Source organism: Pezoporus wallicus, unplaced genomic scaffold (assembly GCF_028554395.1).
Source record: "Pezoporus wallicus isolate ANWC-B61680 ecotype Strahan unplaced genomic scaffold, APGP_CSIRO_Pwel_v1 contig_6464, whole genome shotgun sequence".
Lineage (NCBI taxonomy): Eukaryota > Metazoa > Chordata > Aves > Psittaciformes > Psittacidae > Pezoporus > Pezoporus wallicus.
This window is the reverse complement of record NW_026642130.1, coordinates 330,027-345,466: the sequence shown is the minus strand read 5'-3', so window position 1 is coordinate 345,466 and position 15,440 is coordinate 330,027. Positions and strand designations below refer to the sequence as shown.

The window sequence follows — 15,440 nt, the reverse complement described above, 5'->3', positions numbered from 1 at the left end:
GCCTCATAAATCGGTTTGTAGCCCAGTTGCCTGAACCCAGCCAAGGAGGAAGGTTGAGCGTGTGTTTGTGGCTCTTGCTGGTAATTATAACCCAGAGGAGCACGAGGACGGAGGAATGCTTCTGGAGGCACGTGGAGCCTCAGCATCTCCTGCTGTAGGGATGGTGCTATAGTCCACACCTTATTTAAAAGAAATACAAATGACCTAGTTTATGAAGTGTATGGTCTCATCATGGCTCTCTGGGACCATCTTCGTTCTCTATTCCTCATCTGGACTGGGCTGGGAATCCATTAGGAAGAGCGTAATGTTGGATATAACCATCCCAAATCAATACTTCACAGGTATGTGCCCCTCACCCTGAGAATTTACAGGCTTGTCCCATGAACAAAGGAGATGAGGAGGGTTGAAGTAAGGATGGGAAGAGGTACACTTCTGTTTTGGCTATCTGTGCTGGCCTCCCTCTCCATTTGCCTCATCTCAGCCCCTTTGTTCCCTTCTGCTGAAGACCAGGAGATGTGGAATCTGGTGTGCCGGGGGATTTTGGGGGTGGTGGGAGAGGGCTAGGTTGTGCTGGAGATGCTGCAGGAACCTTAACATTGCTGTGAGCTCTGCTTTTGAGCATGCTGAATCTTGCTCCTTTATTCCTTTAGCCTTATTTCTCTACCAGCTTATACCAAAAATAGATGATGCTGGGAACGTTGGAACTGTGCACGTTTATCCTCTCCAAATCGCCATATATGCCCCTCCGAAGCTGACATTTACTTTTAGGAGTTATTCCACTTTTCTTCATGCCAACGACAAACCCTTAATTGTTTGGTGAGCTTGTGTTTCTAATTGTCTGTATGGGTCAGCAGCATGTGGTAGAGCCTTTAAAGTATTGTTTCAAAATAGTGATCCCTTTGGGAAAAGTCTGTTTTTCTCTGTTCTGCAATGGATCTCTCTCTCTCGCAAAGGCTTAGTTTACATAATATCTGAGTGCTAATGTAGAGGCCTTTTGTAAATACACTAAGATGCTTACTAAGCTGGTTGCCTGCTTGTCTACATAACAAAGCCGAGAGTTATGTAGTGGGTGTAGAGAAAGGGTGTGACATGTACTTTAACCTATTAGGCTTGCTAAATCTGGGGAAAAGGGCTTTTGCTTTATTAATTGGGATGGTTATCTGTGTGCTGGAGTTGTCTCCATGTACGAAACATGGAGTGTTTTGCCGGAGCATGGTCTGTGTTGAAGCAAGGTTTTCTCATCTAAATAAATACAGTTTTAATGGTCTTTCTGGCTTTCGGAAAAGCTAGTGCCGAAGTCTTTAAGGTTTGGGTTGTTTTTTTTTGACATTGCTCTGTGCCCGTTTGCATTATTCCTCAGTATTTGATTTTAAGCGTTTGCTTTCTCAATTTTGTTTTTGATGGTTTTATTTTATTTTTAAACCCCAAATGAGAAGCAGAGAAACTGTAAACCACTGAAAACTTTATGGTGTATCCTCATAGAGAGTAAAAATATGCGGCAGTAAGTGAGCAAATTGCACAGGGAGAGGGACATCTACAAAACTCATTTTGCTCATATTGACTTGAGACCTTGTGGTAGGTATTTACCTTTAGCTTCTGACTCATAGTGCAAGGCTTTCTTTTTGGTAGCATAATTTGGTGTAAAATAACAACCTTTCAAATACGACTGCTAGCTTTCCCACTTCAACTCTTCCTCATGTTTTAACTCTGTCTGAGTAATTTCATAGAGGCAAAGCCCGAGTAAAAGTAATTTATTGCTGAAGATTATGGGAAATTAAATCAAGGGTAGCTGCAGAGATGAGGCTTCCAAAATTAAACTCTCCAGTTGCTGAGTCAATTAGGAGGTTGGGGGGTAATTGCTGGAGGTCCTGGCATTTCAAAGGAAGAGCCAGTTTGTTTTGCTGGATGATATTGAGCTAAAAACCACTTACTGACCAAATTGAGCTGCTTGCTGTGCTGTATTTCTATGTAAGAACCATCATGTGTTCGGTTGGGTTTTTAAAGGATGGGCGGTCTCGTTTTACCTGCTAAACCACTTCTCCTTGTGGCCTTGGGGCTAAGCTTGGTATTTTTCAAGTGGATTTGTTCAATGATTTTCAAGACAGAAATATATATTGTGGTGTCCTGTACCCGAGTGCAGTTCTGCTGGTGTCTTTCCCTATAAATATGGTTCTGTAAAGGTGTGTGTAAGTAATAAACTCACTTCTGGTTTATGTTAACGTGTGAGATCTCTTTGTTAGAACATGATTTTAAATATTCTATTTCCTAGTAACACAGACTTTACTGGCATGCTGTAAGAAGAAACAAAATTAAAGTAAGTAAAACAACAAAAATAAGGAGATGTGATAAATGTATTTAATGTACCTGGTACAGTAATGAAATAGTCTAATTGCAGAGGCTTTGTTCCAGAGCACAAGTTATGTTGACATTTAGCTCCCAGGTGACTTTACAAGGCAGGCAGTTAAGAAAAAATAAAACTGACTTGCAAGCTGAGCAGATTTGACATTAGTAATTTTGAACATAAGGTTGCATATTATATTTCTTTTTCTTTCTATACTGGAGAAAGAGTCATAAGGATTTTTCTCAAGGAAACTCGGTGATCTTTTTTCTTATTGTTGCACTGAGGACTTGGCACCGTGAGTGTTCTTCATAACCACATAAAATGCTCTTGCCATGGAGAGGAAAGGATCTGTTACTACATATACAATGAAGCAAGAAATTATCTCTTCACCAAAGTGATTCCCATCAATCAGACGAGGGGGAGAAAGAAGTGTGCTGGCATGATGGGAGCTGCAGATGTATTTGGGCTTCAGGATATCGTGGTGTTGTGATGTATGATGGGAAAGCGTAGCTTAGAAATGGGAGGAATAAGAGACTGTTGTGAGGCTTTAAAGCCATGATAGCCGTTTGCCGGCATGGTTTCTGTCGAAGCCCTGCAGCTGCTGGCACAGCACTGCAATTTTGCATGTGACTTGTTCAGCCAAGACTTTTTTTTTCCTTCTTTTCTATAAGTGAAATAATTTAAAACAGTATTTCATGCCCTTGAATGTTTGTTCCGTCAGAAATGAGCTTATTTTCCATTAAGCCATTTGATCTATTATGTATTAGAAAAACATACCATACTGCTCTGTAGAACCGGTCTGCCGTTTTACAAGGTTTTTCTTCCTTCTAGTGTCATTCCTTTTCCATATGCTGATAAACTGGCAATTGTAACTTCTGCTATAGTTAAATTGGGCTGAGGTTTACTTTTATTTGCATGCTTTAGCCATAATAGTAAGATAGTATACGAGAAGTAGATGGGCATAGCATTTTTATTCTCGAATAGCCTTGGTGGCTATGTCCTTTTATTTTGTGAAATGATTTTGCTGTGGTTTCTATTTCTTGTTTCTTTGCTCAATGGCTCGGTTTTTGGGAAGACCAGTACATGTTGTGGTCCACAATCTAAGAGGCTCTCCTGCAGCCTGTGGCACCAGTGGTGGGGCTGGTCCATACTGACTTAGCTTAAAGCCTCTGCTTTGTTGAGGCAAGGTCAGTATTTTGGATCTTAGCATTGTCCCTAGTCTGGGAGTATCTCCTTGACATGTAACTTTGAGGTAGGACCTCAGTAGTCTACAAAAGGACTCTTAAAGTTTTCAGTGGCATAAGACAACCTGTTGAGGCTGTGATGGGCTAATGGTGTGTGATGCATTGGGGGCAAAATATTGGATGGCTGGTTATGAATGTGAAAGTGCAATTCTGCAAAAATAGAAAGTATAAGCAGCAGACTGAAATGGTGCAACTGGGAGAGCAGTCATGGCTTTGTTATCCTTTGGAGTTATATGGCCTTTTATGTGTGTGTTTCCTTGTTTTAAGTGAAATGTGTTTGTTACTGGTATTTTCCAGTGACTAGTTGTAGGGGTTTAAGTGTTTAAAGGGAAAGGATGAAAATACTGAATTTAGGTTGAGATGAGACTTACAGATTGCTTCTCCTTTATCATCTAAAAAGGCAATTGAGTGTATGATGAAGAGAATTTAATGTATATGAATAACTAGAAGAAGTCAGGCTAGAGAAGGTTCAGAGAAGGGCCACAAAGATGATCCAAGGATTGGGCAGCCGTTTGAGGAAAGCCCTGAAAGAGCTGGGCTTGTTCAGCCTAGAGAAAAGAAGGCTCAGGAGAGACCTTGTCCCCATGTTCCTGTATTTAAAGGGCGGATAGAAAGAAAACAGAGACTCCCTTTTTACAAGGAATCACATGAAAAAGACATGGGGTGATGGGCACAAGTTGCTCCTGGGGAGGTTCTGGTTGGATGCAAGAGGAAAATTTTTCACCATGAGAACAACCAGCCATTGGAATAATCTCCCTAGGGAAGTGGTGGACTTCTTAGTGTTGGACACTGTTAAGATCTGGCTGGGAAGGGTGCTGGGCCATCTACTCTAGGTCATGCTTTGCCTAGAATAGTTGGACGAGATGATCATTGAGGTCCCTTCCTATCTGATGTTCTGTGATTATATGACTAAGTCCTGAGGAAAGGATGAACTCAGAAATTTAGCATGTGTGTGGAAAATTTCAGGGTGTATTCTCATAGTGGGGAATCATTGCCTTCACCCCTGAGCTCCTTTGTTAGTTGTGACAGCCAGAATCTCAGCAGAGAGGCTGCTGGTAGCAGTGATCCTGGTTTCTCCCCTTCTGTCATTTGTTATAGCAACCTCAGACTGCTTCTCTTGCTTCTCTTCTACGTGACTACACGTAGTTGACCACAGAATACATCTACATAGAATTAAGTGAAAGGAGAAATTAGTGAGTGTTCCTGCTGTTGTCTTGCTTTTTCAGTTTTACAGTTCCATTAGATCTGCATTACTACATGTCTCTGTTAAACAGACCTGCTAGGTTGATATCATATTCTTTTATAGATACAGTCTTTGAACAAGCCTAGGATTACTCATGATGTCAGATTGCATTTCATTATACTTAGTATATACTTTTTTCTGCTCGCTGCAACACAAAAAGGCAGAAAAGGGTCGAGTTGAAGCATTCAGCAATCTGGAGTTATTTATATATTTGGAATGCAGAAGAATGCAATCATAAAATATTAATACTGCTTTATAAAATTACACACCCCCCCCCCCCCCCCCCCCCGCAGTGGGTTTAAAGCCCGATGGAGCAATCACGGTGTTCAGGCAGCTCCGGTTTGTTGGGAGCTGCTCTAGGCCAGAATTGCTTCTGCTTGCTTTTACTGTTTAGCACTAAACAAATATTTGTGCTAGCGTTTATCTTTGTATTAGAAAATTCACCGTAGTTCTGTATCATCAGTAATAGTGCTTTTAAGTAGATTATGTTATTAGTGTTTACCTAGCATATTTGTCCTAGAGAATTGGTTCTAGCTTGGGTAGCCTTTGGAGCAGTGTGCTGCTTGGCATCTCGTCCTTCTGACTTTAGAGACTCCAACGCAAGTGCCAAGCTTGTCATGGAAACGGGTGCTTGCTCAAGGTACGGGGCTTCCCGTTTTATTCGGAGGAGGAGGAAGAGAGGCTGAATGGACTGTGGGCCCTTTTCTTCCAAGAAATGGTAACAAGTAAGCTTTGTTGGGTTTTCTTTACCAGCTTTTTTAAAGGAGGAGAAGGCACTTTCAGCACAAAATCATTAAGGGACAAATAATCTTCAGCATCTGCCGTGGCTCTTTAAGGAGAAGACCTGTTAGGACTGGGAGTCCCAGGAGTTCAGGAGTCCAGAATCCCCAGGTTCTGATAAATGGTGTAATTCTTTGCTCCATGCCAGAACTATTGGAAGCATAATATTAAAAAAATAATAATTTCCATATAGTAAGCTATGCTTCGCATCCAGTCCTTCTTTCCCCTTTCCCCGGCTCTTGGAGGGAGTTGTTCTCAGCTCTTGGAAGGGTCTGTTTAGGGACAGATCATTGAAATGGAAGAACTTGCCAAGTAGGGAGGGTCAGGTTCAGACTGAGTTCCTCCATTAGAGCCCTTATTTTATATTCAGAAGATTTGTAAGCTTTTTCTTGTGCTCAGAACCTAAAGTGACAAGGATTCATACCTGTGCTTGTCTGCACAGAGAAAAAAATTGCAAGTTCTTGCTTAGAAAAGACTAGTGTGTTGCAAACAGCTTGGAATTGCTGTTTTAGGGGTCAGCTTGGATGGTCTTACAGGCTGTTCGTGTCACAGGAAGGTTTAAGATTTGGAAGCTGGAGGCCACTGTTTGCAAGATAGTGACATTTAGTCTTCTGCTTACCTGTATGGCCCTCCTGGAGACTGGAAATGCAACATCAGAATAGCTCAGAGGTCAGCAAAAATCCCTTTGAATCTTAATATATTCATGCTGTATTTTTCTATAATTTATATTTTTACATATTATTAATTCAGAAATTCTAAATCTTTAGCATATTTTCCTTCCTCTCTTATACAGCATGAAGATGACACACCCAAAAGGCTTTATGTGAATGGGAAGGGAAATGCCTGTTTCACCAGCTTTGTGGAATAGTAGCACTTTCTTTTGGAAAAATGTGTCTTGAGCACAGCAGCAACCTCCAGCAGCACTTCTTGTCCTTGGAAGTCAGCTGCTGGTGTTTGCTGCTGGGGGTGTGAGATAACCTGGGCTGCGGAGGACTGGACCTGAGGCTTGTCCAGTCCCCTGTGGCCATGTATTTAGCATAGAGAAGGGCCAAACTTGATATATGAATTAAGCAAAACAGTTTAAGGGCAGGAAGCTCAATGAATGGTTATTGAAAATTATATATTAATTGGAAAATAAATTTGCTGCAGTCATCTGAACCCTGAACACCTCACAGCTAAGAGAATGCAGTATGCCAAGAAGAGCTGAAGAATCACAGAATCATCAAATCACAGAATGGTTTGGATAGGAAGGGAACTTAAAGCTCATCCAGTTCCAACCCCTGCCACGGGCCGGGACACCTTCCACTAGACCAGGTTGCTCCAAGCCCTGTCCAACTTGGCCTTGAACACTGCCAGTGATGGGGCAGCCACAGCTTCTCTGGGCAACCTGTGCCAGGGCCTCACCACCCTCACAGGGAAGGGCTTCTTCCTAAGATCTCATCTAATAGCTCCCCTCTGTCAGTTTAAATCCTCTGTTGTACAAAGAACATGGCAAGGCAAAACATTCATCTTGGGTAGGTTTTTCATTGCAAGAATGCAACAGGCATTGCTGCATGGTCCTGGGCAGGTGGTGGATGCTGCCACACATGCCCCACTCCTTAGTGGTGAAGGAGAAGCATCTCCACTGCTCAGCTTCAGATCTGCTGGTCCAATAAATTGGTCAGGTCTTTTACACAAAATTAACTTTTCATCTCACCCTGCATGCAGAATCCCTAAATACTCCTGAAAACATACTTTGGTAGGGGACAGCACTTTCCAGTAGACTATGAATGTTATAACTCAAATTGATTCTTTTTCCCCACATGCAGAAGGTTCATAAACTGGGAAGCTTTAATGGGGTTGCTTCAGTGAATTTTGCTGCACACAAATATTAGCATTACAAAATCTCAAGCTCATGTTTCTCAGTGCATTTGTTAGATGTTATTTCTTACTGATGTCAATTTGTTGTTATCTGTGAAATTAAAAAAGTTCTTAGTTTCTGACCTCTGCTTCCATAAGAGAGGTCTCTATCTTTGCTTACTCTTAGCTTCATTTTCACATAATTAATGAAATATCCATTTAAGCCTGGTGCAAATATCCTTTGTCATCAGTTGACTAAAGTTCTTGGCTACAGTTACCTCTGCCAGGACAGTTAACAAGTTACAGGTGTTTGTGTTGGGTTGTCCTGGGTTTGGCTGGGATAGAGTTAATTTTCTTCCTAGTAACTGGTACAGTGCTGTGTTTTGGCTTTAGTCTGAGAATAATGCTGATAACACACCGATGTTTTAGTTGTGGTTAAGTAGTGATTACTCTAAATCAAGGACTTTTCTGTTTCCCAGGTTCATGCCAGTAAGCAGGTGCTCAAGAAGCTAGGAGGGAGCACAGCCAGTAGAGTTGACCCGAACTAGCCAAAGGGGTATTCCATACCACAGAGTGTCAGGCTCAGTATAATAACTGGAGGGTTTGGCCGGAAGCCACCAATAATGCTTGGGGACGGGTTGGGCATTGGTCAACAGGTGGTGAGCAATTGTATTGTGCATCGCTTGTCTGTCTTTATTCCTTTCTTTCTTTTTTTCCTTTTCATTATTATTGTTATTATTATCTTTTATTTTATATCATAGGTTCAGAGAATGGCTTGGGTTGGAAGAGACCTTAAGGCTCATCCAGTTCCAACCCTCTGCCACAGGCAGGGACACCTTCCACTAGACCAGGTTGCTCCAAGCCCCATCTAGCCTGGCCTTGAACACTGCCAGGGATGGGGCAGCCACAGCTTCTCTGGGCAACCTGTGCCAGGGCCTCACCACCCTCACAGGGAAGAACTTCTTCCTTAGATCTCATCTTAATCTCCCCTCTGTCAGTTTAAAGCCATTCCCCATTGTCCTGTCCCTACAGGCCCATTTCAGTTATTAAACTGTTCTTATCTCAACCCACGGGTTTTACGTTTTTTCTGTTCTCTTCCCCATCCCACTGGGAAGGGGTAAGAGTGAATGAGTGGCTCCATGGTACTTGGTTGCCACCTGGGCCGAAACCATGACATGGGTCCATCGTTTGCAAGCTTTGCATTACAACCATGTGTCCCCTATGTATCCTTATCCTCTTCTTCCAAGTAACAAAGTGACAGAGCAAGAGGTAATGGCCTCAAGCTGCACAGGGGAAGTTTAGACTCTATATTAGGAAAAATTTCTTCACAGAGTGTGATCAGGCATTGGAACAGGCTGCCCAAGGAAGCAGTGGAATCAGCATCCCTGGAAATATTCAAAAAATGTGTGGATGAGGCTCTCAGTGACATGGTTTAGTGGTGTACTTGGCAGTGCTGGGGTAATAGTTTAACTTGATGATCTTAAAGGTCTTTTCCAACCTATTTGATTCTATGATTCTGTGTATGTCCATTATCCAGCGTGTATGTCCATTATCCGGTGTGTATGTCCATTATCCAGTGTGTATGTCCCTTATCTCAGTTTGTCTGATACAGTTGCATATTTTTGGAGAGTCAAACTTGTATATCCTTTTCCAAATCCCAAGCATGTAAAGGTGAAGCCAGACTATGTTTTTTATATGTTAAAAGAGTTTTAGCATTCTTATTAGGCAAACTGGAAAAGATAACATCATCTCCCAATCTGTTATTTCCTATGCTGGGAATTAAGAGAAGAAACTACTGTTTCTCTAATCACATCCATAGGGACTAAAATCAGCACAGGGGAGGTTTGTGAGCTGTTTCCCATCTCTTTTCCTTAGAGGATAAAGTCCTGCTCCTGCAGAGCCAAGAGAGCTTTAAGAGGAAGTCTCAGATATTTGCCAGATGGACAGGATCTCAATCCTCTTTTTTAGTAAATAGCATTTATTTGCCTGAACCTAGCTTCTGGATTTTGATGTATTTTGTCTGGCCCACCCTCCAGTGGGTTTTGCCTTTGGATTCCTATGGATGATCTCCACATAGCCCCACTATGTGGGAGAAAATGTGTCAGGTTCATTATTATGGTATTTCTTCAAGGTGAATTTAGCTGCTTCCCCAGCTTTGCCTACACAGTTGGATAGCTTCGCAGTTGATCAACTGGATCATCACATTCCTACATGGAAAATCAACTTGAAGATCACATTCCTACATGAAAAAAATATTTTCCTGTAATTTGCTCGTTTCAGGAAATGACTACATTTTGTGTATAACCAAATCCTCCTACCTGATGCTTTTTTTCTTCCTGTGAGCAGATATTTGTAAGCATGTTAAAGCTTGCTACCACTTGATCAACTTTAAAATACTTATTTATATTCGAGCACTCTTAAGGCATATTAAGTTCAATTTCTGTCTGCTGGGGCAGTCTCTGATCTCTGGTTTCTCCATGTTTTTACCCTTTATATTGCGCATCCGTAAGGACTGTGAAATAAAGCTTCAGAGGGGAGTGATGTGAGCTTGGAGATCAAGACTTGGGTTAGGACCACAAGGGTCTCTCCTAGATGCCAAGAGCATCAAGTTTGTGGAGGACTTTTGGCTAATTTCTGTGCATTTTGGGATCTTCTGGTGAGAGCTAAGGGGAAGAGAAAGGCCAGTTGCTGCTGCTGAGCTGCACAGTGCTGTGGGTTACATTGAAAAGTGAGGAGACCACCCTAAAATATAAAACCACCTGACATGGAGAGTTGGTGGCCTCTGGGACTGGGTGTTTTGTGTTTAAGAGAGTGTGAATTTTTAACAGGTAGATGTAGTGAAAACTTCAGAAGAGGAGGGTGTGTGTTGGCAACAGGCAGATAACTGAGGGCTGGGAAGGGAGAAACGCACATTGCATTTTTTTCCAGCACCTTGAATCTTTTTATATGTCTGAGGCCTGGACTAATTCGCTGATGCTGTATTGAACCCTTCTAGGAGAACTAAAGCCAGTAAATCCTTTTCCTGGAGGTGCTATCAATATTATGCTGATACCTGTGGGCTTGTACCTTTATCAGCAAAGCTCTGCTCTTTGTATGGATGTTTTGCATGGACCCACCCTGAGTACCCAGCAAAGCTTTGAACATTTCCAGGTGCTCAGAAATCAAGTGCCTCCTTGGGAGGCCTCACTTTGTTCAGGCTTAATAAAAGCATCACGTTTTCAAACGATGCGCTGAATCACCAGGGAATTCTCCCTTTCAGCCTGGCTTAATGAAGTGGGAAAAACACACATCCAAGATAATTTTACCTGCTTCACTCTAGGAAGCAGTTTTGAAATGGTGTTTGTCAGTTTCTCTGTTTTTTTGGTTTTCTTTTTTGTTGTTGTTAAAAGCTTCCATGGTCTTCCAAGTTCTTCTGGAGAGAGTTTTCTAAAGCAGGGGAGGAAAAACAGTTCTTTAGGCTCCTCGTCAGAAACGTAAACAGCCACGGTACTACAGCGGCACTTTGGAGCATCGCTTCCCAAAGCAAGAGCAAGTTGGGCTGGCACAAGCAGCTACTTGTAGGAGAACAGGAGGTAATTACCATGGAGCGAGTTCACTTCAGACTTCAAACACTGGGGAGTTAATTTGCTCTAGCATGACTGAAAACACAAAATGTTTGTAGATGGGCTGCTCCCAAGATGAAGAATTTCAGCAACTATTAATGTGCTTTAAAGCCATTTCTTTTAAAACACAATGTCCCTGTGCAGGTGTAGATTTGCATGGGTAATATTTGGATTGTCTTACCCTTCGATAACACTGAGCCTGGCTTTGAGAAGCCGAGCAAAACTCCACCTGGAGATAGCAGAGGACGCTCATCTTGCATCTTGTGGTGTAAATGGTCTGGATCTTCTTGGTGGTTTGTGTCCTGCTACCTGGCCCACCCTAAATAGCGCTTGGGAACCTCTAAAGAAAGGAAAAGAAGGGGAATAGATCCTTTTAACAAATAATCTAGGGCTGCTTTTCTGTTTAATGTTTTTGTCTGGCTAGATATCTTCAGATTCTTGTATGGTTTTGATCATGCTCTTGTTGAAGATTGATCTAAAAAGGTATTATTCTTTTTTGAAAGCATATTTTACATACGTTATTGCTTTGCAACATCTTTGGGGATAAAATAGTTGCCTTTAGCCTGCATGCTGCTGTTCAGTAGAATAGTTCTAAAAATCACTACTTATCTGTATCTCCTTCTCAAAGTGTACTGAGGTAAAGAAATCACATCTTACAGCGTCCAAACTAAAAGACAGACACTTTGTAAAACTTCATGGAAAGCTGTTTTAACTTAAGGGAGTGGTTCTGTGGTTGAAACCTCCGGCTCTAAGAGGTCCTGGCAATCTGATGAAGCTTTGCTTGAGTGGGTGATAAGACAGTGAAAAGAAACCATTTAGTGACAAGTATCTTCATATCATATCCATGTATTCTGTGGCACAAGTCACAAAGAAGATGATGTCTTTATCGTATTATCCCAGATTTGCAATTTTCCTACTGCTCCTCCAGAAATTAAATCATCTTTACTGTTTCTTGGCAACATGCCCAGCAATGGCAGAGCTAAAATAGCAGATCTGAAGGGAGGATGGGGATGAATGGACTGGCTGATCCAGCACAAAGTCACACGTTCCCAAACGTATCTCCTCCCAGCGTTTGGGTATTGTTCTTCAACGACAGCTGTGGGTCACATCTGCCTGTCTCCGTGCTGTCCTCTCATTACGATGCCATGTGAAGCCAATGGAAATCCAGTGTGAAACAGGAGCTTGTCGGTTTTGTTGCAGGAGGCAAAGGGCAGCCTGGCTTTGGCCAGTGTTGGGGGCAACCTTAGTTTGGTGAGCCATACCCGTGCTGCCAGCACGCCTGGAGTCCAAGCCAGGTGGGATGGCTTTGAAAATTGCTTCCCTTTCATTTTTAAGAAATGATTCTCTTGAAACTGGGGATTAGGATGCCTCTGGCAGTTTGAGGAAGATAAGTAGGACTGCAAATAACAGGGGTGTGTAACTCATTTTCTGTATCTTAATTCCATTATAACACACCCATAGTTCCAGTCAGATGGGACCAAGACCTTTTAAATGAATTATTTGTCTGCTCTGCCTTACATTTTTGGGGATTATTTTTATGCCCAAGAAAGAACAGACAAGACGTGAGTATTTGAGTGGGGGTAGAACAGAAGCTGGGTGTGGGATACAAAGCAAGGCTGGCTGTTGGATGGATATAAAATCCACCATGTAAATCTAGTTGTCATTTTGTCATATTTGGGCAGTGCAGGTCATGAAAGACAAGACCCATTTCGCTGATCTGAATGTTTCTTTCTCATGGACGAGTTGGCTTTCCAGCTGGGATCTTCTGTCATGTGTTGGCATCCTGTGTAAAACAGTGCTTACCTTTTTTGGGATAACATTGAAAATAAATCTCACAGATGCTTATAAAAGTCCATTTCTCAGAAGTTTCAGTTGAAGGAAATGCTGGAATAGGTAGGTTGTGTGTTTGTTGCTCAACCAGCTGGGTGACTGAACTTGGTGTAGAGTATGTAGATCTGCAGTTACATACTCTCATGTAGATCTGCATGTAAGTCTGCATGCCCCTAGACTTGCTGTACTTTGGTTGTAGGTGGCCTTCTAGTAGTAGTGTCCTACAGCCTTGAATGTTTTGCTAAAAATACAAATCAAGAGATTCTTTCCAGATTCTTCCATAAGTGATGCTGAGCAGAAAAAGCTCTAATTAGATAATCTCACGGATTTTATTCTTTGGACTAAAAATGCCACCACTTTAGCTTGAGCTCCTTCAGTCAGGACACGAATCATTAATATAATGGTTTAAACACAGTTGCGTAGGTGTTAGTCATGGTTATCGATGCGAGCATGGCCCCTGACTTCTCTTCGATGTCTGGAAAAATCAGTTTGATCCAGCAGCTGTTTCATCTGGTAGCATGATAAAATACTATATTGTAGCCTTTAATTCACACTAGGATTTTGCTGCCTGTCAAGATTAGCTTGACATTTTCTATAAACATATATCTTATCGTACCTACCTCTAATGCAGTTCCTGTAAACTGTAAAATACTAAATGAAGTTTTGGTTGAGGCTTAATGCATAGTGTATATGATCAGAAAAACAGTGGCTAATGGTATGAAATACTTTGAGGCAAGAATGGAAAAAATTTCTTAAATGCTTACAAATGGCTTTGGAAAAAATAAGTACTTACGCCCATCTAATCCATAGTAACTTGCATGGAGGTAACCATGGAAATTTTATATATAAAGCTCATCTCCAAAAAGCTTATTTTAACACCATCTCCTGCTGCAGTCCAGTGCTCAACAACACTCTGCTGGCATGTTGGGGAGGTTTTGGTGCTATGCCTTCCAATTTGGTGTGTTTGGCAAAAAAAAACCACCAAGAAGAAACCTCCAGAACGCTACTGTAGCCCACAGCTGGGGTTATGCGATAATCCAGTGATTTTGGCTGCTGCTATATGAGAATCTTGCCACTGAAATGGAATAGATTCCATTCTTTGTGCCTGTTTGCATTTTGGGAATGTGACCAGAATGCATGCTGCTAAGCTCATTGCCTGTGTCACCTTGGGAGAATCATAGAATCACAGAATGGTTTGGGTTGGAAGGGACCTTAAAGCTCATCCAGTTCCAACCCCTGCCACAGGCAGGGACACCTTCCACTAGACCAGGTTGCTCCATGCCCTGTCCAACCTGGCCTTGAACACTGCCTGGGATGGGGCAGCCACAGCTTCTTCTGGCAACCCTTTCTGAGGGGAGGTGCCTGCAGAAGCAGTGAAAGACCCCAGAAGACCTATAATGACGTACATGATTTTAAGGCTCAACTACTAAAAGTCAAGAATGCTGAGATGAGCAGGGTGATGTGCTAAGTCCAGTTTGACCTAAACTATTATTTTGACTTAAGCCACTGGTGTTTGTATTATTTCTATGATTGATTTTTGCTAAAGAAAATTCTATTTTCTCTGGCTGCAGAAGCAGAAGCTAACCTTTTGATTAACCACCTGTTTGGATTCATGTAATTTCCTTTTCCAGACCTGTGACACTTTTTCAAAGTTGCTTGTGCAGGAGACATTGATGCTTTACAGGGTGCAGTAAGCAAACCCCATAGCACTAAACAAAAGGTGTCTGCATCAATAATTCCCATTTTACACCTGCAGGAACCAAAGAAGAAGGAAGCTTGCCTTGATTTTCCAAAGTTTCCTTCTCCCTTCTGCTTTATGATGTCTTGTTGAGTTGTTTGCTACTGCAATTAGCGATAACCACTTCATTGCTCAGGTGAGAACAAGGGTTCATTTCTTTCCACCCTCTTGTATAGCTCAGGGTGGCATTGAAATTGAGAGATCATCCTAATGGGTTAGAAGATAGTTATAGTTTTGGTTAATACATGTAATGGACAGTGGTTTGTTTTTTGTTGTTTTTTTTTTTTTCTGGATTTGCAATGTTCTCTCCCTTCTGACTGTGTTTCTATACAGCAAATCGCAGCTGGAGTGCTCTTGTGTGGAGTATAAACATTGCTGGAGCAATCTATTTATAAGGGATGCTTCAGTTGAGATCCATATTTTCCTATGTGTTCCCTTTCTAGTTACCTGAATGAAGTATAATTGGAGATGATCAGAATTTCTGGGCTCAACAGAGGAATTAGTGTGCCAAGTTCAGGACCTGTGGACTTCCGGAGACCTCAGGATGGTGCTTTTTCACCCTGGTATCTTCTGCCCAAATACACCTTGGTTGTTACTATGGTGATTGCCTCTGCTTTTAGACATGGGTCTGCAAATTAAAAAGGCCCTGGCAGCCAAGGCCTGGTGGCCCTCTGGTGTGGGTATGGCATCTGCCAGGAAGGTCCAGCACCATGGGGTGGGCTAGAGGAGCATCCCTCTGGGGTGTGGAGAGCTCAGCTTCACTCGTGTTTTGGGCGCGTTGTTCATGCCCACCTGAAGTGTCTACAGCCCCTGGTTTCCTTAA

At 42.1% G+C, this 15,440-nt stretch overlaps 1 protein-coding gene across 1 annotated transcript in view; it reads left to right on the top strand.

Annotated features, from left to right (window-relative positions):
• Positions 1–10,311, top strand: part of PNOC (prepronociceptin) — a 116,569-nt gene extending 106,258 nt beyond the window's left edge. The window contains exon 3 of the transcript XR_008974702.1: positions 10,301–10,311. The gene's annotated coding sequence lies outside the window, so the exon portion shown is untranslated. The remainder of the gene's footprint in view (positions 1–10,300) is intronic.
• The last annotated feature ends 5,129 nt before the right edge of the window (positions 10,312–15,440 follow it).